Source organism: Rosa chinensis, chromosome 7 (assembly GCF_002994745.2).
Source record: "Rosa chinensis cultivar Old Blush chromosome 7, RchiOBHm-V2, whole genome shotgun sequence".
Lineage (NCBI taxonomy): Eukaryota > Viridiplantae > Streptophyta > Magnoliopsida > Rosales > Rosaceae > Rosa > Rosa chinensis.
Window position 1 is genome coordinate 4,066,359 of NC_037094.1, and position 24,728 is coordinate 4,091,086.

Below are 24,728 nucleotides of genomic sequence, written 5' to 3' on the forward strand. Positions count from 1 at the left end.
GTGGATTAAATGTTCGACCTTTGGGTGGTCATGACTCATGGACTTCCTAAATGATTTAAGAAATTTAAAACGTGACAATAAGAGCATTTTTAATGGGCTTCCTAATGATTTAAGAAAGTTGAAAAAAGACGATAGAGAGTAATTTTCCGTATAATACGTAAATAAAACATGTATTGATTTTTTTTAAAGATTTGTTATTTTTTTTGTATTTTTAAGCCATAATTTTTTTGTATTTCACATATTTTTATATTTTACACATATTATTGAATAAAAAGATTGATTTATTTTGATAAAAAAAAAGAGATTGATTTATTAATTGATTTTAAAAATATTTTGTCAAATTTTTAGGAACTATTTGATAAAATGTCTGAATAAGCGGAGATTCTTCAGCCCACCTGGGCTCTGTTAACAGAGCGTGCAATGCACGCGTTAACATATTCAGCCTAAAAAAAAAAAATCTGATCTTCAGTAATAATTGGGTTTACTGGCACATGTTCTTCACGTGCAATGTTTATAATCGAGAAGGTCGACTTATTGTTCTCGATGTTTATAACAGATTCCCATCGCTGACTGCAAACCAAAGCAGAGAGTCGACGATTGTTGAGGGTCGTTCGAAACTTCATCACAGCCCATTGGAACAGAAGATTTGCAACAAGTCCCTGTCATCGATCCATATCCACACACTTGAGTGCTATATACACACTCACTTGAGTGTGTGTGAGCCACACTCAGACAAGTGTCAACTTCTCATAACTTTCCACTATTTAATTACATAATAATAATTAATGCAACTTTGAATTTATTTTTTTCCATCTCTACCCCTGTTTAGGAAAACATAGAGATTAGAGACCATTTTCCTTCTACTTTCCTTCCCCGGCACAAGCCAATTAAAGCTTCATTTTTCTCGCCTGAGGGCTTAATTACCTCAAAGCAAACTTTTGAGATCCTTGATTTAGAAAGAAAAAAAAAACAAGCTTCTGAGATGCAATTTCCAGCTATATTAGTTACTTTCGTGGGTTGCCTTTTACATTGAGGTAAGATTCTTAATCAATTTATGCGATTTTTGTGTTGATAGTTGGTACTGATATATACTCATGATGGTCCCTAATTAAATCGGTACTCTATTGTGAGATAGTTCTTATTCTTATATACCTGATTTCCTCTTTTAATTGACATGATTGTAGGAAATCAGTTAATTGACCTGCTATTATTTATATTGTCCAATTAGTCTTGTTTCATTTCTCAGGTAGTGAAAATCGGTTGAATAGTAGTTTTTTTTTTTTTTTTTTTTTTCTGATGTAATTTTGCAAAACGTTAATGGAAATTATGATCTTATTTTGCTGTTCTTATTTTTTGTTGATCTTAATGGTTGAAGAAAAAAAAAAAGGATCTTATAGTACCTTACCAACCAAGTTTGCTAAATGTTAGTTCTTGATAAACTTCCTAGCTGTCATAAAAAAAAATTAAATAAATAAAAAACTACCTAACTGCTATGACTAATAAATGCAACACTATTGTAGCTGAATAAGTCAAGAATGGAGAGGCTAGTTTGTTTGATTATATCGTGTTTTATAATGCTCATAATAGGCTATTAAGTGGTACCCATTTTTTTTATAAGCATATTCACAATCACATGAGTTATGATTAAATGGGTTCTAGCTATTCAGAGTTCTATATAGAAATAGATAGTGGAGGGAAAGTAAAAAATGGAGGGAGAAATATGGTTAGGGGTAGAGATGGAAAACAATAAATTCAAAGTAGCATTAATTGTTATTGTGTAATTAAATAGTAGAAAATAATGAGAAACTAACACTTGTCTGAGTGTGGCTCACACGTACACACTCAAGTGAGTGTGTATATAGCACTCCCCTCTAACCAATATATGTAATTAACCATGCATGTCAGCAGTGAAGTCCTCCTTTGGATTGATTGCTTAAATCTAAAGAGATTCAATAGGTTTGAATTGGATTGTGAATTTTTTTTTTTGAGGATTTTCCTAATTCTTCTTCAACCTCCTCCATAACCTGGGATTTCAAAATCTGAATTCAACACTTTCACCCAAGTAGCTCTCTGAGAACTAGTGGCTGCATGTCGAAACTTCCCTGTCATCTCCCCTAAGTTCGGGGGACCCTTTGATCTTCTGAACAATATAATGAACATTTTTCATCAACAATGGAGCAATGGAAGCATCCTTATAGTGCTTAGACTTGCCGTCCAAATTAAATTGCAAAATTAAAATAATTCAAATTAAATGCAAAGCCAACGGGATATTCCCCTCCAATTCAGCAAAATTTCATATCCGGAGTTGTATGGTGGCCAGAGTACCACGACCCGGTGGGTCTTCGACGTATGAATCAGAACTGACTCCAACGACGTCCATTCAAACACAGAATCAAGTCGTGTAAGTCGAGAATCTTGAAGAGCTTCTCGGCGACCTCTGGCTGATGCTAATCCCATCGGCGAAGTAGAAAAGCTTAATTGCGTTTTTATTGGGTTGAGTGAAGACTTTTTGTCCAATATAGTTTGAAACTAACGATAATGGTCTAACAGATCATCCAATGGCTGAGATCTCTTAGTCGCTTAGGGGCAATCAAATCTCTTGACACCACATCAGGTGACCCCCCACCTGGGTGGGTAGAAGAATTTTTGTCTTTGCATAGAATATGCATCTGGCCAAAACTTTAGTAACTTGTTTAAGTTGTAATAGGGTAGAACTTTAGTAATTTGTTTAAGTTGTAATAGGGTAGATATCTACAAGATATTTCATTCAATGTAAGATTACGTCTCATTATAGAATTCAGATTATGTATTTTGTAATACTCTATATAAAAAGGCCCATATTATCAATGAAATACACATTCATTCTCCCCAATTCAGATTCTCTAAAACACGTATGAATTTTTTACATATTATACGCGTCCTGTATTTTATAAACTCTGCTATGTTAAAATAAAATTAATAATATTAAAAAAAAAAGATTTAAAAAAAAATAGTAATAAGAGCATAATATTTAATGCGTTTCCTTGTTTGTTTAGGAAAGTTTTAAAAAAATTGCTTCTTTCACAGCGAATCTCTATTGGCTCTGTACCGTATCGTATTACCTCCATTAGAGTCGAGGAAGCACAAGAATGATGGAACCGAGACAAACCCGCACGCCTGGTGCCTGGTAAAAAAAAGAAAAAAGAAAGTAGGCAGACTACGACCAGTCTTGATTCTCTTCATTTCAATTAGATTCTTCAGCTTCATTATTATTCTTTTTGTTTCAAACCTTACTTGGAATGCGTGATGGTCATTCATAATTCAGAAGTGTACTCTCGGATTCTTTATTTACTGCAACCTTTCCTACTCTGACGTCTGATAGTTACAATTAGGTGGTGTCTTTGTTCATATGATATCTATACATATATGCTTGAAAATCTCAATTGTCTATGTTGTTTCATTTTCCTTTTTTCTGAACTCAGGACTTCTTGATTTAATTGTTTTGTCATGTGTTAATGAGGAATGTGATTTTACATGAGCCCTTTAGGTTGTGAAGAGATTGAGAAAGGAAAATTTGATGATTTTAGACTTAATTCTTGATTAGTACTCTGGGGCTCTGGGCTTATTGTTTCAATTCCATCATTATGGAGCTCAGTAGCTCACTAGCACATGCTCATGTACGAAAATTTGAGTTTCTTCTTGGGCAAGGCTTTGAAATTGATATAGGGGTGGTCAAGAGAGCATTGTTCTGACAGCCAATTCGTGTTGAAGTACACACCTCTATCGCATAACCATAATCAAAAACAGCCCCAAGGTTTCGGGTACATAATTTAGAGTACCAAGATGGCTAGCATGTTAACAGTCATTCCAAGGAACTTGTGCTCCATGAGCATATGTCCCTCGATCTGCAGATAAAAACAGCAGTTGGTTAGACAAGAGTTTAGATTTCTGTGTTGAGTTTGATTTTGGTTGGTCCTACACATTGAATTAAACGCTGTTCGCTTTCCCTCGCTGGATGAAATTCTCTTTAAAAGAGTTACTGAGACCATGCCATCTCTTTCTTTTCATTTGTCTTATCAAATGATTAAATCATAACTTGTGTGTACAAGAGCTTGAAGTGAACTTCATTATTCTTTGCTATATCTCCGACTTCACATACAAAATCTCCCCGAGTACTTGTGTATGATTTGTTGCTTACTCCCAAAACTCCCTAAATTGTCTCTCTTATCTAACATATGTTATTTTTATGAAGTATGTCCTTGGTCAAATACATGTGTGAACATATGAATCTGTGTTTTTGTGGCATGTTCTTGACCTTAATATGCACTTATTTCATTACTTCAATAAACTCTGTGTTATTTACTTTATAATTTGGTTCCTGTTGGACCAAGGAAAGTGCAGTTCTGATGATATGAAGTCTTCTGTTTTGATAACTATGCTGCTACATGCTTAGAAATTTTTTTCAATCATAAGAGTGTACTCATCGAGTCCGAGGGGTTGGTATATATATTGTTATTCGATTTGTATTTTTCTTTTAATAACATTGTTAAAAGGATCATATTTTTGTGTAACCAGTTGTGACACTTGAACTGATAATGTTCACCGTTTCTATTTCCAGCTACTGCATGCAAGTACTTCTTTAATTTTATCCAGACATTTGGTTTCGTGGGACATGTCGCGATCTGTGGGTTCCAGAAGGCTATTTGAAGAGTCTGGCAGTTCAGGTCATCTAACAAGGAGAATCTCAATGCGAACCAGAGGAGAGTTTTTTTCTTTTGACAAATATGTTAAAATGTCATATAGATCTCAGAAAGTGGATTTTCCGTCACCATGTAAATGGCATGCAGGCCCTGTCCAAATAGATACCATGGTAACAATGTCTAGAAGGCATTCCAACGAGTTTAAACATGGCCGTAAAGATTTATCTTTTCAAAAGGTGAAGGTTACTTACAAAAGTGAACCTACTGGACATGGCACTGAAGAAATCAATTCAATCATTGAGAAACAAGAGTCTAAATCATCTGCTGAACTAAAATGTATAAAAACTCTGGCACTGATTGCATGAGAATTTTTCTTGTGAAGAAGGTCATAATTACTTGCTGCATTATCTCGAATTATTAATGCATTTAAATTTTTTTGATCCCCTTATGTTTCTGTTTCAGATAAAGCTACTTCTATCTAATAAGAGTAACTCTCCACCATCAGACAAAACATGCAAAAGACATTTAGGAGCTCAAGACCACAATTTGTATTTGGCATATCAATGTTGTCTGCCACGCTTGTCCACGCTTGTTTAGCACATCTCTATGCTTTGTAGTCTATATATTTGTTATCCTTTGTAATCAATCAATAAATTCAAGCAAGTTCATTTTTCTTCATGGTATCAGAGCATCTGCTTAACAGCTCTTGATCCTGTAAACTCCAAAACCTTCCCTGGGTGTGTGGAGTCATTTTCTCCATGCACCCACGGGTTGCAGCATCTCCGAATCTTTCTTCTTAGTTCAGCTTTCAATTCAACACAATTATGGCAGAAGCATCATGTTTCAATTCCCCACCCAATCCCAACAACCCTTCTCCTCATATCTTCATCAACTTCTTCTGCTGATTGCAGCATCTATGACCCTTCTTCTTAGTTCAATCTCCGATGAACCATGCCGGAGCAGCCTCCCGATGAACCATGCCGGGCCATTCAATCTCCGATAAACCATGCCGGAGCAGCGTCCCGATGAACCATGCCGGGCCATGCCGGAACAACGTCTCCAATGAATCAGCAATGCTGCATCTCTCTTCTTCATTCGCCGCTCTTCTATAATGATCTCTCTTTTACTTAAATCTTCTTCTCCTCATTTCCTCATCCTTTGAGATATTATATTCCAAACTCACTTTCTATAATCTGCCCACTCTCGGTCATCTTCTCCCACTCATCTATGTATCTCTCTATTTAATCATTCTTCAAGTTATTATTCCCTATTCCGTCTTTTTCTCCCAAATCCTCCCGGTCTCTCTCCTTCAAATTTTTAATCTTTATCTACCTCTCTTCCATGCTTTACATCTATTGCTTTTTTCCACATCTTCCCCATTGTCTGCCACACCAACCTTAAACCAATCACATCAAGACAAAGTCTTGTCTCCCATCATCTTCCTTTTCCTTTGTTTACAATTTCTTCTTCCTATGCTTGCCAACTCTCTCTTTCTTATTGTCCAGACACTGCGTCATGTTCATCTTGCTTTTACTATGTTATTTTTAGTCTCTCTTTTCCTTCCCTCTGCATTTGCTTTTGCTTTATTCAAGTCTCTTCCCATGTGATTGCTGCCTTTTTTCTTTTCTTTTTCTTTTGTTAAACAAACCCAAAACTCTCTTTCTCAGTTTCTCTATTCTCCCAATTCTCTATTCTCCTCCTCTCGGCATGAGGCAACCATCTTCTTCTCCAACATTACTCTGCAGCCATTCCGATCTTCCTTCTTTTCACACTTCTTCCCTTTTCCTTTGTTACATTTTCTTTCAACCAACTTGCTATAACAAGCTGTCTCCCTTTCCTTTCTTGCACTTCAATCCGAGCTCCATCCCGTCGTCCGCAGATTTGAGGGGCCCTTTGGGTTCGTGCGTCTGCGGTACAGTGAATTTACTCTTCTCTCAAAATTCAACCTGTTGCACACTACTTCTTCAATCTCTCTCATCTTTGGAGTGTGTCACCTCTTCTGCTGCTTCTTCTCTGTTTTCTCTCCAATCTAGCCATTGTTGCCGATATCTTTACCGAAGTACTTCTCAAGCATTGCTTTGCAAATCTTAGTTCCAAGTTCCAAGCTGCTTGCTCCTCATCACCGCATCAGCTTGCGGGGGGATAATAAGAGTAACTCTCCACCATCAGACAAAACATGCAAAAGACATTTAGGAGCTCAAGACCACAATTTGTATTTGGCATATCAATGTTGTCTGCCACGCTTGTCCACGCTTGTTTAGCACATCTCTATGCTTTGTAGTCTATATATTTGTTATCCTTTGTAATCAATCAATAAATTCAAGCAAGTTCATTTTTCTTCACTATCAAGTATAAGAATCAAAACAACTGCAAGAAAGAGTCACAGGATGCTCCGCTCATCAACTTTCCAGGCAAAAAGCTTCTCGGAAGTGTTTCTTATTGTTATGTAATTTTTTTCTGTGCAATATGGTCCTTCAGTTACATCTTTGGTGTTTACTAATTGAACATGTGTTTTCTCAGGAGATAACTCTATTACCTCTGAACTGCTAAACATCAAACCCAAAACAGAGATAAATCTGCCAATTCGCGCAGTTTTAGATGCTACTTGGTGGTGAGTAACTTATATTTCATGAAGGTGCACACTCATTCAAACTGTTAAAAACATGCAATATAATCTGACAGAATATATTTCTCTAGAACTTGTGTTTGCCTATATCGACATTGTTTGGTTACTGATGATGATACTTCTGCTGTAGTGGAAGCCTTGAGATCCTTGATAAGGATTCAGGTTGTCAATTTTATGATGGATTTGTGGCTCATCTTCCTGGAAAAGTTTGTCGTAAAGCTCTAGAGCATACACAACTGATGCCTAATGTGCTGCCTTGTACTATGCTCTCTTGTTGCAATGTATGGGAAGAAATATTTCAGAACGAAATCCCCACCATTGAGGATATTGCAGTATTCTTTTTCCCTGGCAATTTTGAGAGGTCAGTTCATGAACTAATTTTGTAGTTCACTTAACTTATATACAATCTCTTAATAGATGATGCCTTGTCATTTAAGAAATCCTTCAATCATTTTAGGTCCAAAGAGCAGTACTTTAGCCTTGTACAAGTTATGGAGACACAAGATCTGATACTGAGGAGTCTTATAAAGGGCGTCAATCTATTGATTTTATCTTCTAAGAGGCTGCATCTGGAATTCCGTAACGTATTGTGTGAAATATTATAAAGCTCAAGGGTTAAGTCTCATACAAATAAAAGGAAGTAAGAAAGAAGCTAAAACATTGCTGTTTTCCTTAAAGACTAAAGAACATTAACCTCACCATGAAACATTACTCATATTCTCTTTAATATTGGCTTGGATATGAGGGAATGAACAAAAGAGGAGCCAGATTATAATATGGCATGAAATTGATATGTCTCATTGTTGATTTAGGATTGAAAATGAAATCTTTCCTGTGGGGAATATATTGCCCTCTCCAGCTTACCAATGACTCCCAAGCACACTCAATGAAGGCTAATTGCCTCTCCCTGATGCAGGGGATGCTGCTCTACCACAACATGAGTTGAGAAATTCATTGACATCTCAAAGTTCAATGTACTCCTGCTATGATGTTCTGTGAAGAATTAGATAGAGATGTATCGATCTGCTGGAATTAGAAAGGCTAAGTAGTGATGCATTGTACTAATAAATATGACTTGCGTAGTGCAGTACGTCGTTTTGAGAAGATGGGGAGCTTGATGAGAAATGTACCAAGTTGGCTATATTTCTAGAACTGTTTCCTCTGTCTCCATGGATATTTACGATTTCACACATAAATGGCTGAATCAATATGCACTGTTTCATGGTTATATTCACCGGTTTGGTTCCTAATAGGAGGTATCGAAATAAGTTTGTTTTCTCTTTAATGGTTGGAAGCATTTGGAGAAAATGACACTAATGTTGCTTCAGAGATGACTTATATGTAATTAACCCTCAGAGATATTTGTCATTCATGAACGACCCTTCATTAACCAATCTGTGATTTCAGTTATGCGTAAAGTTGAAGCGAGTCAAGAGCAAGAATAAAGTACTTAATGTTCTTCCTAAATTTCCTTTGAGAAGCGACAAATTATACCGGACATGTCAACAGAAAATCAGAAATTACAAACAAGCTCTCACTCACATAACCAATCTGTGATTTCAGTTATGAGCAAAGTTGAAGCGAGTCAAGAGCAAGAGTAAAGTACTTGATGTTCTTCCTAAATATCCTTTGAGAAACCACAAATTATACCGGACATGTCAACAGAAAATCCGAAATTACAAACAAGCTCTCACTCACATAAAATAAACTATCATGCAGTCTTTTTTTTGGAACTAACGAAAGGAAGTGTGTGTCGTCGTTGCTCCTCACCTCAGGCTAAAGTCCAATCGAGCAGGGAACTTTGCAGACGTAAACAAGAACATCCCAATCCTGGATTTACTCTCTCCCCCACGAACAGAAATGCACAATCTGTTTCCAATCCATCTACACAACATTGTATATGTCACATTTCACATTCATTCCTTCATTCATCCCAATGGATGCTCAGTCAATTGAAACACAAAAAATAGACGTAGAAATGCAATCACATACCTGATCGATCAGATTCTGTTTCTACTGTTATTGAGCACCTGCAAAACACTCTTACTGGCACCTTGGACATCTATTTTCACTTCCTTTGGTGTGCTGAGGGATCCTAAACAAAAGTACAAAACCTCTTCATATTGTAGCATTTGAGGACTTTTATGTCTTTCACTAGTGGCCATTTCAAATTATATTTGCCTCGCGAAAAGCTTCTGAGATTTGGTAGCTCCTCAAGAGTCAAAGTACATAGCTGAGGGAACAAGCTGTCTTCCTCTGTTTCTTCACCCTCTGCTGCTGCTGCAGCTATTTCTTCAATCTTCTCGCAGTCTTTTATCTTTAGTCTTTGGAGCTTCACAAGACCTCTGGCAATTGAGGGAGAGAGCAGAGTTCTCAAACTTTCACAAGAAAAATTGATATCTCTCTAAGATTCTGAAATGCTTGACGAGATTGATTCCTTGACTCAGAAATTGTTAAAGCAGCAGCATCCCCTTCATCATCGACAGTCAATCTTCTAAATTCAAAAATCTCTTCCAGAGAAGAACAGTACGATGTGTGTATGCACTCCAATTTCTGCAATCTATTTTGCATATGTGTTGGTACCAAACGCAATAGTTTGTGACATTCGGTCACCCATAAAGATTTTAGTTCACAGAAGGATTCTGCAGAGCTGTTCCATATCTCTCTTAGGTTCCAAGGAGATAATGTATAGTTTTGTCAAGACTGGGAAATGAACCTGCATGCAAGTACATGTGAGTCTGTCAGTCTATACTTTATAGTACTATACTGTCTCCCAAAATTACTCTACTTGTTTGCGTATGCTGTCTAACAGATAGGTTATTTGTTGAACATTATATATATAAATAGTGTGATGATACTGAACATTTATTGAACTATATATATATATATATATATATATAAACACGAACGTACGGTTTCACAATGGTTGTGTCAATCAGATTTTCAGCCCTATAAATGAAGGAAAAGTTAAAGTTTCGCCAACAAATAGTGAAGATAAACATGAGTAGTTGGGTTTAGGGTTTAGGTTCGGAAGAAGTTATGACCAAAAAAGAGAAGAAACAGATACCTTTGTATCGAACAGAGGTTGTATGATGATGTCAGATTGTTCTGGGCTTATGTCTTCTAGTAGCCGTTCCGACCCATTAGAGATATATTTGCTTATCCCAGTGAAGCTTGGTAGTGTTGAGAGAGTCAATTCTGTCAGACTTTGGAAGTTGAACATCTTTTCATCATCTTCAAAGGCAAAAATCCCTTCCAAGGAGGAGCAGCATTCTATTTTCGAACTTCGTATTTCCTTGAGAAACCGCGTTGGCAGCTCACCATGAAAAATCTCTTTCAGTCTACTTGCATAACTGATCTCCAGTGAATTCAAAACAGGAAAGATGCCGCAGCTGCGATGTGGAGTAGTAGGTTTCACAAGGGTCGTGTCAATCAGATACTCCACAGCATCACACTCCTCAAGTGTAAGAGACTTAATCTTTGCAAAACAGACCGTATCTAAGACATTCAGAGCTTGAGTTTCTGTTAAATTCTTCATTCTAAACTCAAGAATGTTGGTTTTCTATAGCAACAAAGTGATTCCACCACCCATAACAGCGCTTCCGTCAAGATCGTGAACTCTCAAGTAGTTGCCATCATGCTTCAAGTCCCAAAGTATATGCTGCTTCCATCCTATAAAGATCTTCTTCTTTTTTAATGAGAGAGGAAAATTCGACCAAACAACCAAGCAAAAAACTACCGAAAGGGAAAATTAGGAAGTCCCATAAAATCTCTATTGCAAAAAGAAGCAACAAAATCTGGGGGCGGGTCCCACCAAACCATAGTATCTGAAGTGAGACCAAAGTTTGCAAGAGCATCTGCAACTTGATTCCCTTCCCGAAATATATGAGAGCACCAGAATTGCATTTGAGAGATGCGGTGTAAGCAATTACCCCATTCCACTCGAATTTGTCAAGGCACCAAATTGGGTGATTTAAGAAATTGAAGAACTAGAGTTGAGTCAACCTCTAACCACACATGTTTCCAATCTCAAATCCAAGCTAGCTCAATTGCTTTAATAACCGCCATTACCTCAGCTGCCACTGAACTTGGAATGTCAAGATTAGAGCAAAAGCCACCAAGAAATGTACCGTTGAAATCCTGAAACACACCACCGTAGCTAGCCTGACCTGAGGCACTCCTCCAAGAGCCATTTGTATTAATTTTCACCCAACCCATTATAGGAGGGATCCAATTAACCTCAATGATTGAAGGAGCTCTACGTGGCCTGCATGTAGCCCCAAACCTTTTCAAAACAATTAGCTCTTGCACATTATTAAACATAGTACCTGAACCAAGCTTACTGGAAGCTAAGATCTGTCCATTAATCAATTGATATGCCTTGGGAAGCTCGACAATAATTCCATCATGAAGATCTTAAATCTTTCGAGCTTGTTAAATAGATTACTAGTTAGAAGCTTATTAACTGGTGGCAGAACAACTTCTAAAGTAGTCAAATGGGACAAGGAAAGTAACTTTGCAAGTATCCCACTATCCCAGTTTTCCAGTCCATGGAGTTAGCCCACCTTGTGTGCTCATCGTTTGCTCTGTCCAGACCTTGAACCTCTTTTCTAAACTGGTTTCCTATGTTTGCTGGTTGCTCAACCGCCAATCTGTTGAATCTCTTCCACGTGTCCAGTAACGTTTCCCGATAGTCCACTTCTTTGGATTCATCAACTCTCTCCTCAGCCTCCAATTGAAAGATCCAATTGGTTGTTTCGATCGAGGCTAGTTTCTCAACTACCCAATCCTCGAAGCTATGCAACATGCATAATTCCTTTAATGGAGATAAACTTGATATAACACCTGGTGGTATTATTTTTAGCTCACTACATATGGACAAATCAAGAAATCTCAGATTAGACAAATTTTTGAATGTATCAAGCAACTGTTCAATGTCGGATCCATACAAATTGAGTATCACGAGTGTCCTTAGCTCCCCAATTATAGATACAACATAGTATCACACATCTAGACACAGTGTATGAAGGTTTTTCAAAACTGGAAGTGATGGCAGTAGTGACAATGGAGACATACTCTCAATTACTAGAACCGTGATATCTTTCATTCTACTTAAAATTGTGGGTGAAGGCTCTGATGGAATTCTAGTTAAAGGTAGAATTCTCAACAGTAAAAGCCGACAAAGCCCAGCCCCTTGATACTCAGTGAAGTACAATAAGTAGATTTCTCAGCAACACTATTCTTAGCAGGCCAATCCATCAATTTCACAGTTTTTGCTTTGTCTCTCACCACAATTAAGTCAAAATATGAAATGGAAAGGAAGAGATATTTGTGAGTGATGAATTTTCTCATATTGATTCAATGGTGTAAATGAGGTTATATATACAAGCCCTACACTACTACATTACACATCTTGATTTCCAAGTAAACTTGTTCTCTAAGTGTACTTGTCCTCCGAGTTTCCTTCTTCTACAAGATTATATGCAAGCAAACTTGTTTTACATAACATGACTCACAAGTCAACACTCCCTCTCAAGTTGGGGCATAAATGTCACGAAGACCCAACTTGCCTAGTGAGTCATAGAACAACTCGCTAGATACAGCTTTGGTAAGTATATCCGCTAATTGCTCCTCGGTTGGAACAAAAGGAAAGGAGATTAACTTTGCATCCATCTTTTCCTTAATGAAGTGTCGATCAACTTCCACATGTTTTGTTCGGTCATGTTGTACAGGATTATGTGATATGTCAATAGTTGCTTTGTTATCATAGTATAATTGCATTGCTGACTTACGCTTAAAACCCAAATCTCAAAGTAAATTTCGTAGCTACAGAAGTTCACACACTCTATGTGCCATACCTCTATATTCAGCTTCAGCACTTGACCTTGCAACAACCTTTTGCTTCTTATTTCTCCAGGTAACAAGGTTTCCACCCACAAAGGTGAAGTACCCAGATGTAGACTTCATATATGTGATAGAACCGGCTCAATCTGCATCTGTATATCCACTAACATCGAGGTGCTGACATTTAGAAAACATTAAACATTTTCCTGGTGCTGACTTTAAGTATCTCAAGATTCTTACCACTGCTTTCATATGCCGTTCACTTGGATTATACATAAACTGACTCACAACACTAACTGCATAAGAAACATGAGGTCTAGTGTGTGACAAATATATCAGGCGTCCCACTAACCTCTGGTATCTTGGTTTATCAGTTGGAACCTGATCAGGATATTCTGCTAGTTTGTGATTTTGCTCGATTGGAGTGTCAATTGGAGAACAATCCAACATACCTGTCTCTGCCAAGAGATCCAACACATATTTTCGCTGACATAAGAAGATGCCATCTCTCCCCCTGGCTACCTCAATCCCCAAGAAGTACTTCAAATCTCTCAAATTCTTCATCTCAAACTCAGAAGCCAACTTCTTCTGAAGACTTTCAATTTCTACCAAGTCATCCCCTGTTATTATCATATCATCAACATATATAATAAGCACAGTTACCTTCCCCTTTTGGTGCTTTAAGAATAAGGTGTGGTCTAAATTGCTCTGCTTGTATCCAAAGCATCTCATGGACTGAGTGAATCTGCCAAACCATGCCCGGAGTGACTGTTTAAGTCCATAAAGGGATTTCTTCAATCTGCAAACAACATCATCATGTGTATATATCTGATGCATATCCAGGAGGAAGACCCATGTATACTTCTTTAGTTAACTCCCCATGAAGAAAAGCATTTTTTGGCCAATTCAGATTAGCTGCAAGTGACAACAATACCCGAATAGTATTCATCTTGGCTATCGGAGCAAAAGTCTCATCATAGTCAATCCCATATGTTTGAGTGAACCATTTAGCCACCAACCTCGCCTTATATCTACTTACTGTGCCATCTGCATTATGTTTGACAGTGAAAATCCATCTACACCCAACAATCTTTTTACCACGAGGAAGTGGTATAAGTTCCCAGATATGATTCTTTTCTAATGCCTCCATTGCCTTGGCCAACTTTGGGTCTCCCAAAGCCTCCTGCACTTTGTTAGGAACAGATACAGATGATATTTGATTCACAAATGATGCATAAGATTTAGATAACCTATGGTGTGACACAAAGTTAGCTATTGGATATTTGACTTTAGCAGTTATGGAAGGTTCATACTTTTTTGCTGGTTGACCACGGGTAGTCCTACTAGGTAACACATATGTAGAATATACAGACTCTACATGGTTACCAGGTGAAGATACTATACATACCTGAGATAGAGCTTCTTGACCAGAAAGTTTTGCATTAGGGGGTGAAGTATCAGATGAGGGGGAAGCTAGAATAGAGTCCTCTTCAGAAATCGACTGGTCGAGAATTTCCTTTGATTGGTCTAGTACACTTCTGCCCATTTCGCCAGTTTCTTCATTCGACTGGTCTATTTGGAAAATTTGACTAGTCAACTTTGGGATGTCAGTACTCTATTCTTCTCCGTCTTTATTCATCTTTAACTTTCCACCAACAAACATCTCTTCAAAAAACTCATTCTCCCCCTGAAGAGTGGTGTTGTTGGGGGAGAAATAACACATATCTTCATAAAATGACATGTCCATGGTGACATAGAACTTTCGTGTAAGTGGGTGATAGCATTTATAGCCTTTCTGATGAGAACCATAACCTACAAAGACGCATTTAAGAGCTTGGGCATCCAACTTTGACCTCTGATTTTTTGGTATATGGACAAAGGCAACACAACCAAAGACACGAGCAGGAAGATTATGGAAGGAAGGAATAGAGACATGGGTTGACAGGACTTCAAAGGGAATGCGCCCCTGAAGAACACTAGAAGGAAGACGATTAATAAAATGTGAGGCAGTCTGAACCGCCTCACCCCAAAGATACTTGGGCATGTGAGCACCAAATAGCAATGCTCGTGCTATGTCTAGAAGATGACGATTTTTACGCTCAGACACACTATTTTGTTCAGGTGTTTGAGGACAAGTGGTTTGATGGATTATACCTTTTTCTTGGAAATATTCCTGAAAATCACGATTAACAAACTCCCCCCCCCCCATTATCAGAATAAAAAACTTTGATATGACCATTGAACTGTGTCTGAACCAATTTTTGAAAGGCTTAAAAAGCAGAAAACACAGCATCCTTAGATTTAAGCAATGCTACCCATGATAATCGAGTGCAATCATCAATAAACAAGACAAAATAACGCATTCCAGAAACAGTGGGTTCTCTGGAAGGTCCCCACACATCAGAATGAATAATCTCAAAAGGCATAGAACTTTTATTGGAAAGACTCAATGGGTAGTTGACTCTATGGCTTTTCGCCAAAACACAAGTTTCACAATGTAAGGACGACTCATCAATGCCAACAAATAAAGAGGGCGTAGCTTTACGCATTACACTGAATGAAGGATGCCCTAAGCATCTCTGCCATTACCAGACTTCATTAAGCTCTCTAGAAGTCAAAGTCAAAGCAATTGGGACATTTTTCCTTGGTCTCTCCCCGGCATAAGCTTGATCTAGATGAAATAGTCTCCCCCTCATATACCCCTTGCCAATGACTTCCTTGGTCAGAAGATCCTGAAACACCACATACATGGGAAAAAAATGTCACAAAGCACAAGGATTGAGTATTCAATTGGGGAACTGAGATTAAGTGGTGAGACAAGTCTGGTACATACAATACATCATGCAATACTAAGGTAGGTGTGACTCTTATGGACCCAATACCTAAGACAGGAAATGATTCACCATTGGCATTTGTAACATATGACACATTAGGTGTGGATAAGGTAATGAAATACTTCTTATCATAGGTCATATGATCTAAAGCATCAGAATCAATAATCCAAGTATTTGAACCTACAAAGTTAGAAATTTTTAAAGTCATACCAATCTTACTAGTACCTCTAGCAACCATTGAAACTGAGGGAGGGCATCACTGCCTGTGGTATGATCTTGCCCATCGACTCCAAAGTACTCTGAACTCTAAACAAGATGAACAGCTGCTTTTCCTCTACCTCAAGGTTCAGGTGGTTTGGGTTTGCTGAAGTATCCAGCAGGGTACCCAACCAACTTATAACAAGTCTTCTTGGTGTGTCCAGTCAATTTACAATGTTGACATACAGACTTGCCTGGAGAAGAACCCTGAGTCATGGGATGTAATCCTGATTGTGGTGTACTGAACCAGGAGGTGGACCTTGAGCCCGAGGGGGCTTAGCTTGGATTATTAGGCTGGAGATTTCAGAATGAGCTGTCTTTGTGCTACCTTACTGAGACTCATCCTTGCGGATGTAGGTAAAAGCCTCAGTGAGGGAAGGAGGCTCTTGCCGAAGCAACAACTCTCCCTTGGCACTGTCATGTCTAGCATCTAATCCACTCAGAAACTGGTGCACACGCTCCAACTCCTTCTCCTTCTAGTACCAAGAAATATCCTCAGCATTCTTCAATCTGTTTGGTCGCCGTTGATCAATCTCGGGCCAAATATTTTTCAGCTGGGTGTAGAACACTGAAACTGCTTGCCCATGCTGCTTCATCCTTGTTGCCTTGCACAACAATTCATAGATCTGGGAAAAATCAAATTCATTCAGATAGAGATCATTGAAAGTCTTCTAAACTTCTGCAGCAGTATCACACCCAATGATTAATTGGATCACCTCATCAGTCATGGCCTTGTACAGAATTGATAGTACAAGTCCATCAGCATCTTCCCACTTGACATATCTTCACTTTTCTCATTCTCCGGTGCCTTAATGGTACCGGTGACATGACCCATCTTATGGATTCCACGAAGGTGAGCGGAAATCATCTTCTTCCATGTCCTATAATTCTCAGGTCCATTCAGTTTTGCTCCTCCGAATGAACCTGATGAAGAATCTGGGTTTTGAACTGAGACTTCAACTTTTTGAATACCGGAATTGCTGGTATTCCCTCCTTCTAGAAGTGGAGCATTAGGGCCAGCCATTGGAATTCCGACGAAAAAACAATATGCAACGGAATTGAGACAGAAGGTATGTTTGACAAGTTGAGAGGGATTAATCGACTAGTCAAGAAGTAGCAGTACTTCCTAAGTAAAGAGAAAATAAATCTTATGCTTAGGTGTTGCCTATTGCGCAACCTTTCGGTAACTCCTTTCAATGCGACCAGATAAGGAGGGTTAAGATTTTGGTGGAGCAATGCTCACTTTTCCACCTTTCGGTTACCTTTCTCTTATTTGATCCTTGGCCTAGACATCGCATTAATTGGATGGACCTAGTAGTGTTGGGCGAGTAAGCTCGACGTTACAAGGATAAAATTCACCTTCTAAAAGATAGAAAACAATCCTAACCTCTGAATTAGAGGAAGGAACAATCTTACCCCAGAGTGTGAGGAAAGAAGAATGAAGGAAAAACAAAGAGACAAAGTCCTCTCGCATCTTAGCTTTGATACCAAGTCAAAATATGAAACGGAAAGGAAGAGATATTTGTGAGTGATGAATTTTCTCATATTGATTCAATGGTGTAAATGGGGTTATATATATAAGCCCTACACTACTACATTACACATCTTGATCTCCAAGTAAATTTGTTCTCCAAGTGTACTTGTCCTCCAAGTTTCATTCTTCTACAAGATTATATGCAAGCAAACTTGTTTTACACAACATGACTCACAAGTCAACAAATTCTCTTTTCAACCCCATCATTTTTCTTTTCTATAAAGTCTTCAGTGGTTATATATACGGCTACATCATGCACCGCATCATGCATTCTCACAAATTCTGGCTTATCATCACTGTCTAACAATACAAAGCGACTTTTAAGTGTCTGAACCAATGTTTCCATACAGTGTCTTCCTTCAACCATTGAATCAATGCCTTTAAAGAGCTCAAGCCCAAGCCCGTATCTAACCAAATCTTCGATTGGTATATCAACGCTTTGTTCAAATATGCAACACAGTAAAAAACATAATTTGGCTTCCTCGTTTCGTAAACATTTATAGCTGAACTTTATTTTACCATACACATGTTCTATCACTCCCGGAACGTTTTTCTGGGCTAGCCTTTTCTAGTTCCTTTAGTGCATTCTTCCAAATTGCAATGCTTTCACCTTTTAGTGCCATTCCAATAGTTGAAATTGCAATTGGCAACCCAGCACATTCCTCCAGAACCTTTTCTGCTACAACATGCAACTCGAGATCAGATTCGATGGCACTTCCTGCTGTCTTCTTAAATAGACTCCAGGCATCTCTATTTGGCAAACCATCAATTGAAAAGTTCTTTCTTCTGTCCATGTCCTTGAATAGATCTTGTTGCCCTGATGTGACCAGAAGTTTACAACTAGGGGGAATCCCTATTTCCCACAAAAGGTCTGAGGTTGTTGTTGAAACATTGTCTAACATTACAAGGATCTTCTTATTACCTTGAGATAATCTTTGGCGTAGCTTACTTGCTCTTCGACCTCTCTCTTTTTCGTCCTCAAGGATCTTCTTGCCTAGATATTCTGCAAGTTCACCTTGAATCTGAATCACGTCAGGAGCTTTGTCAAGAGATTCCTTAACGGTTGCCTTTGTATACTCATCGAACAGACCCTCTTCCTTCGCTTTCTCAAAAATTTGCCCCATCAATGTTGTCTTCTCAATGCCTCCCATGCCGCATATGATAATCGGATTGAATTGATTCCCCTTGAGAGCTTCCATCACATCTCTAATGGTTGATCTTCTTGAATCAAAATTAATATTTTTTCCTTCATATGGAGGTACCTGTTCTTGGTTTGATGTATCTGAGGAGCTGCCACCTTCATGCAATAAGTCCTCTGTGGGTTGGAATTCCACCTCTGGATGAAGAGCAGGATGCGCTATAGTCCTGGGTTCATTAGCAAGGAGTTTATCCACCTCATCAGTCATCTTCTTAGCTTTCCTTCCCAAAGAATGACGACACTTCAAATTTGGAAGCCACCCATTACAACATGCCGCCTTTGCTGCTACAGTTACTTCACTGAAACTCTTCTCCTGTTCTACTGTGATCTTTTCTACATCACCGAGCCAGCGATCAACTCCGGGACCAATAATCTGTGAAGCTTCTCTCGCAGGTTTACTCTCTCTCTTTTGTCACGGAGTACCTGAACCTTTCTGGTGAGATGCTCAATGTTGCTGTCGTAGTGAAACACATAACTCAACCGTCGACAAATAGGTCTCACCGTCCATTCTGCCAATGGTTCAACAAATGCTACAATAATCTCTTGCATTTCTTTCACTACTATTTTGTTGTCCTTCTTTTGTTTTTGACTGGAATAACAACGTTTGAAAGATGAAGAAATTAACGAAGGAAAGGAAAGAAATAACCAAAGAACGATGAAGGACACTATTTTTTATTTTATTTTTTCCCCTGTTCTGGATGAATAGAACAGATTGATAATGTAATGATAACACAGATAAAGAACGAATGGCAGAAAGAAGGCAGATAATCAACTCAAACAGCAAGTTTTTTTTTTTTTTTAGAATTTTGTTGACTAGAGAGAATACATAATCAATAAGTGGAGACAAGCTAGTGTACGGGTGGGTATGAGATACCCTCATTTACAACTATTTGAACAAAAATTTACAAGTATTTGAACCAAAATTACAACATTGAGAACAAAAGTTACCAAATTCATTTACACTATTTACATATAGTTAAACAAAAATTACAACATTGACAACGAATTTGTTCAAAAGCTTGTAAAAATGTCGTAAGAGGTGTAATTACCATTATTAGAACTAAGATTACAACATTGACAACGAATTTGTTCAAAAACTTGTAAAATGTCGTAAGATGTGTAATACCATTATTATAACTAAGATTACCCAAAGTATGACTCAAATTACAACTTTGACAACAAAATTTATTCTCACTTTTGTAAATGTGGGTATGAGATACCCACCATTACACTAGAATTTCCTCAATAAGTGAAGCAATACTACGCATCAATTAATATATGTTAAGGGACTGAAAGAAACAAAATAATGGAAGTGAGATTGAATAATGATTTGCAAGTGCAAGGCATACCTCTGTCTCTATCGATCTGTTGAAATGTTTGTAGACCAGATTGAGAAAGAACTTTGGAGCACAGAGAAAACTAGACACAACACAAGAAAACTCAAAAAGTGACAAAGCACACATTATGGAAATTTTAAAACGGGATTGATTCCTTTCGTTTGCCACACTCCTCATGTCATTCTAAACTTTTCTTCTTTCGAAAACTTATGACACGTTTACTGACTTGGAATGGAAAATAATCATGAATCGGAAACAAGTGGAATTGGAGAAGAAATGAATCGGTATTGATTCCGGAGGAATGATTCCTAAACTCATCCCCCCCTTCGTAATAGAATTCCTGAGTATTCAGGAATCGATTCCTGATAAAGAGGTGAGACCTACATCCATTCCGATTCCTTCATGTGTTAGTAAACGCAGGAATTCTTTTACCCGGAATCATTGATTCCTTTATGTGTTGGTAAACTCAAGAATGTTTTTACCCCGTAATCATTCCCTTTCCTTTCAAGTAAGTAAACGTGCCATTAGACTCTTCAGATTTCATAATACATTCTTTTCTCTTTTCTTTTCTTTTCTTTATTTTAGAGTAGAAAGCACCATTCTCTCTTCTCCTCTGCAAGCAATCAAATTGGGCATGGACGTTGGAAAAAACTGCTAATTCACTCTTTTAATCTTGGACATGAATAAGTAATGGCAAACTGGGTGTGAAAGTTGGCCGTCCCAAGAGGAATTCCTTGCCCTGTGAAATTCTTCAATTAGAGTTTACTAGTTTGTTTTTTCAGCAGTCCTGTGAGGTCTATATGTTAAAACCCAAAATGGAAACTTTCAAATACTAAAAAAAAAAAAAAAAAACCAAAGTTGCAAAATTGCAGTAGAGCAATTGTCTAGCAAAAGGAGCTAGCTAGCTTGTTCATGAGCACAAAATGCTAGCATGAGTTGATTCAAGGGGAGTCAAGTCTAAAGCGGTCTTTACCAAAGTAAATCAGGTAATAGAAGACTTTGGAATTTGGATAGTCTCATGGTATTAGTGTTGCCGTAGCGTGTTCAAAAACAGTCTCAAGGCCTCTGACTACTCAGTTTTTGACATTAACTACATTTTTTTGTTGAAATTGAGGGGAAATTAATTGCCATACAAAATGACATTCCAATCGTTTGTCCCCAACAAAACAAATGGAAATGAAAAGTTAAAGCTTTGATTCTGAAGATCCATTTCATTCTCATTCGAAATGGAACTTCTAACTTTTTGAGATTTTGATCAAAACTGTTTCATTTCTTGCACGATCAGAGAAACCTTACTTGCTCCTCCTCACAAGTAGACATTCTTTTGCTTAATTAGTCATTGTTAGTATAGATATATTGTTGGCATTCATTCTTTAACAAAACTCTACCCAAGACCCAAACAATTGCAATCTTCTTCTTTATTGTGGTTGTTTTGCTGTCGAATACCAAGTTTGAAGATCTGTTTAATTGCAACTTTGCTTCCCCATTATGGCTTGCTGTCTTGTCGGAGATCAAGGTTGCATTTCCTTCATACTCATGGCTCAGGTAAGCTCCTGCATAGCATATGATGGGTCCTTAAATTGCTACAAAGTTATGGGTTTTTTATGGCTTCCATTCTTGTGTCAACCATGATTAAGGGCTTTTGGGTAAAACTGGTTTTTCCAATTGAAATTAAGGAGTATGGGCTTACCTTTGCAATTTGAAATTAAGGGTATAGCTTTACCTACTCCAACTGAGTTTAAGGGGCTATTGTATTGAAAATAATTTTTGGTTTCTTATTTTACAAAGTGTCTTGTTCCATGTTGAAAACGTTGAAAACAGTTGAAAAATACAAACCTTGCATTCATATTCATCTCTTGCATCCCATGAGGTCATTTGGCATCTGCAAGCTTCAAAGGTGAAATCTCCAAGAAAAACTTGCCGCGTTCATAGCTGAGATTTTCTAAGTGTATCACTTGTATAAACATTTAGCAAGAAGTGATTACACACAACCTAGTGAGTTAGTCTAGGAGGGATTGTCGCGGTCAGTGCAATCCCTGTGTTTTAAACTTGTAATATGTTTTTAATTAATGATTTGATTTTGGTCTTTCAAGAGTGAAAGACCATGCAGATGTTTTCCCTTGATATTACTGCGTCAACAAAACATGTGTTCTTTACTGTTTTAGTTGGCTTGTTTGATTTTACATACATTATCTTCAATATCAGTATTCATGATTGATCATCCATTTGCAATCTCTGAGAAAATTTTTGATCGAAAAAATTGTTTGTGAGCCTATTCACCGCCCTCTAGGCTTCTTCCAAGATCTCCAGACATGTTGCATAAACTTTAGTTTTTGAAATCTGTAATCTAGTCATGTTGTCACTGCCTCTCACAATTTTTCAAAAAGATAAACTGCATAATGATTTAATGGGTTTAGCTACGCCTCTCTTATTGTCTCCGACCCTGGTAGTGACACAAAGATCTTTCTATATAACAAAACGAACCCCCCTTTTAGCTAGCATTTTCTACAGGTCCCGTGTCACTTTTTCCAAAACTTATATCATAACTGAAACAGCAAACTAAACATGACAATACATAAATTAGAATTAAGCTTTTTGTCCGTCTAATTCTCATGCCTATTTGCATTAACTAGTCTGTTATTTGTCTTTCATTTACACCACACGACCACTTCTTGCTGACAATGTACTAATTCTCATACCTTGTTGTAAATCATGAGCCGCTGCTGAGCAGATGTAATCGCACCTAGAGCAGAGAGAGGTTTTAGATGTAAAAGACAGATTATCCCAGTCGATGTGACGCGCATGTGACAGCTTTACTAATTGTGTTAGACAAAAGGTTATAGTTACAGCATGAGCCGCTGCTAAGCATATGTAATTGCAACTAGAGCATAGAGAGGTTTTAGTCTTTTAGATGTAGATGGAAGACAGATTATCCCAGTCGATGTGACGCTAACTTGAGAGCCTTACTAATGGTGTTAGACAAAATATTATAGTTATAGTATGTAACTGTGTAAATATGATTTTCTTCTACCAACTCGGCAAATTAGAGGCTTGAGAGTGAATTTGTGTTTCATTTTCTACATTTCACTAGTGCGATATCAAGAAAGTAACACAGTAACAATCAATCACTTAAATAATATGGACCTTAGAAGGAAGAAAGTGAATCTCGTCCCTCCCCACGTGGCCACGTGCATACTCTTTTTTTTTTTTTTTTGGCAAAAGGTATAACTAAGAAAGAAAGAGAAACAAAGACAATAGACCACACCTCAACCCCTAACAGGCGGGGGAGGGGGTAGACCATCATACAGTAAAATACGAGAAAGAGAAGAAGGAGGTCGTTGTAACCAAGTGACCGGGCACTTCTTCAGTTCTTCTGTCTGGCAAGCGAAGCTACTAGGTCAGCAGCTCTGTTTGCTTTCCTACATCTCCGCGTTAGGGCAAACCTACAACTTCAACTCCGAAAGACTAATGTGGAAAACGTACCTGTCTTCACAACTCCCAGGTATGAATTTCCGCATGAGATTTACAAATCGCGCAACCCAATGTAGGACTGCTGACAGCAGGAGTCGAACTTGAATTGAGACTCAACCACAAACACCGCCATATGTACCAACTGAACCAAAGCGTGTTGGCTATACGTATTCATTTTTCCTTTCACCTGGGATTGCTTTTCTTTCCTGAGTCGCCAACCGAGTTTTTCGCTCCTTTTCTTATGTACCGAAATTTGCACGTACCAATTTACCATTTACATAAGGATGTCATTTTTCTTCAGTCATGTTTCTGATTTAACACTCAATATTTGATTTTTCATCGAAAATGAAAAGCAAACCCAATGGATTTAACGATTTTTTTTCCCTCTTTTTTTCATGTATCAAAACTTCGTGAATCTAAGTTTGCACTTGCCAAAAATGAGAATGGTATTTTTTATTCATGTTTCTGATTTAATACGCAATAATTGATTTTCCATGGAAAAAGAAAAGCAAACCCAATAGATTTAACGCTTTTATTTCTTCTTTCTTTAATGCATCAAAAGTTCATGAATCTAAGTTTGCACTTATCATGGTAATAAATTTCGGCGTGCAATATTGAGATATAAAATAAAGGAAACATATACTTTTTCCTTCTACCTGGGAATTTGCTTTGTTTTCGTCTTTTCTCTCTCAGCAAAAACTAATATTACAAACCATAGAGAGAAGCATCTAGTTAGGTCCAGAACAACCATATCTAAAACTACTGAAATTCTGGAGGTGGAGACCTCAAGTCCAAGTGCGACTTCTACCAAGAGAGTAAATAAACCCATTGTCATCAAGCTATCTACAGGGTTGAAAGAAATCTCACCAAAAAAATTATATGTTGGCCTTCTTTTTGTTATCATTTTATATGTAGGATCTTCTTGAAGTACTGTGTTTTTTATATTA

The 24,728-nt window shown here is 37.7% G+C and overlaps 2 long non-coding RNA genes across 2 annotated transcripts; one reads left to right on the top strand and one right to left on the bottom strand.

Moving 5' to 3' along the window:
* Positions 1 to 5,485: 5,485 nt before the first annotated feature.
* Positions 5,486 to 6,545, bottom strand: LOC121050322. The gene is made up of 2 exons (XR_005802671.1): positions 6,487 to 6,545; positions 5,486 to 5,643 (listed from the first exon to the last, which is right to left on the bottom strand). It is a non-coding gene; the product is annotated as an uncharacterized LOC121050322 (long non-coding RNA).
* LOC112179964 lies at positions 5,637 to 8,557 on the top strand. Its single transcript, XR_002928008.2, has 3 exons — positions 5,637 to 7,290; positions 7,436 to 7,666; positions 7,763 to 8,557. It is a non-coding gene; the product is annotated as an uncharacterized LOC112179964 (long non-coding RNA).
* The last annotated feature ends 16,171 nt before the right edge of the window (positions 8,558 to 24,728 follow it).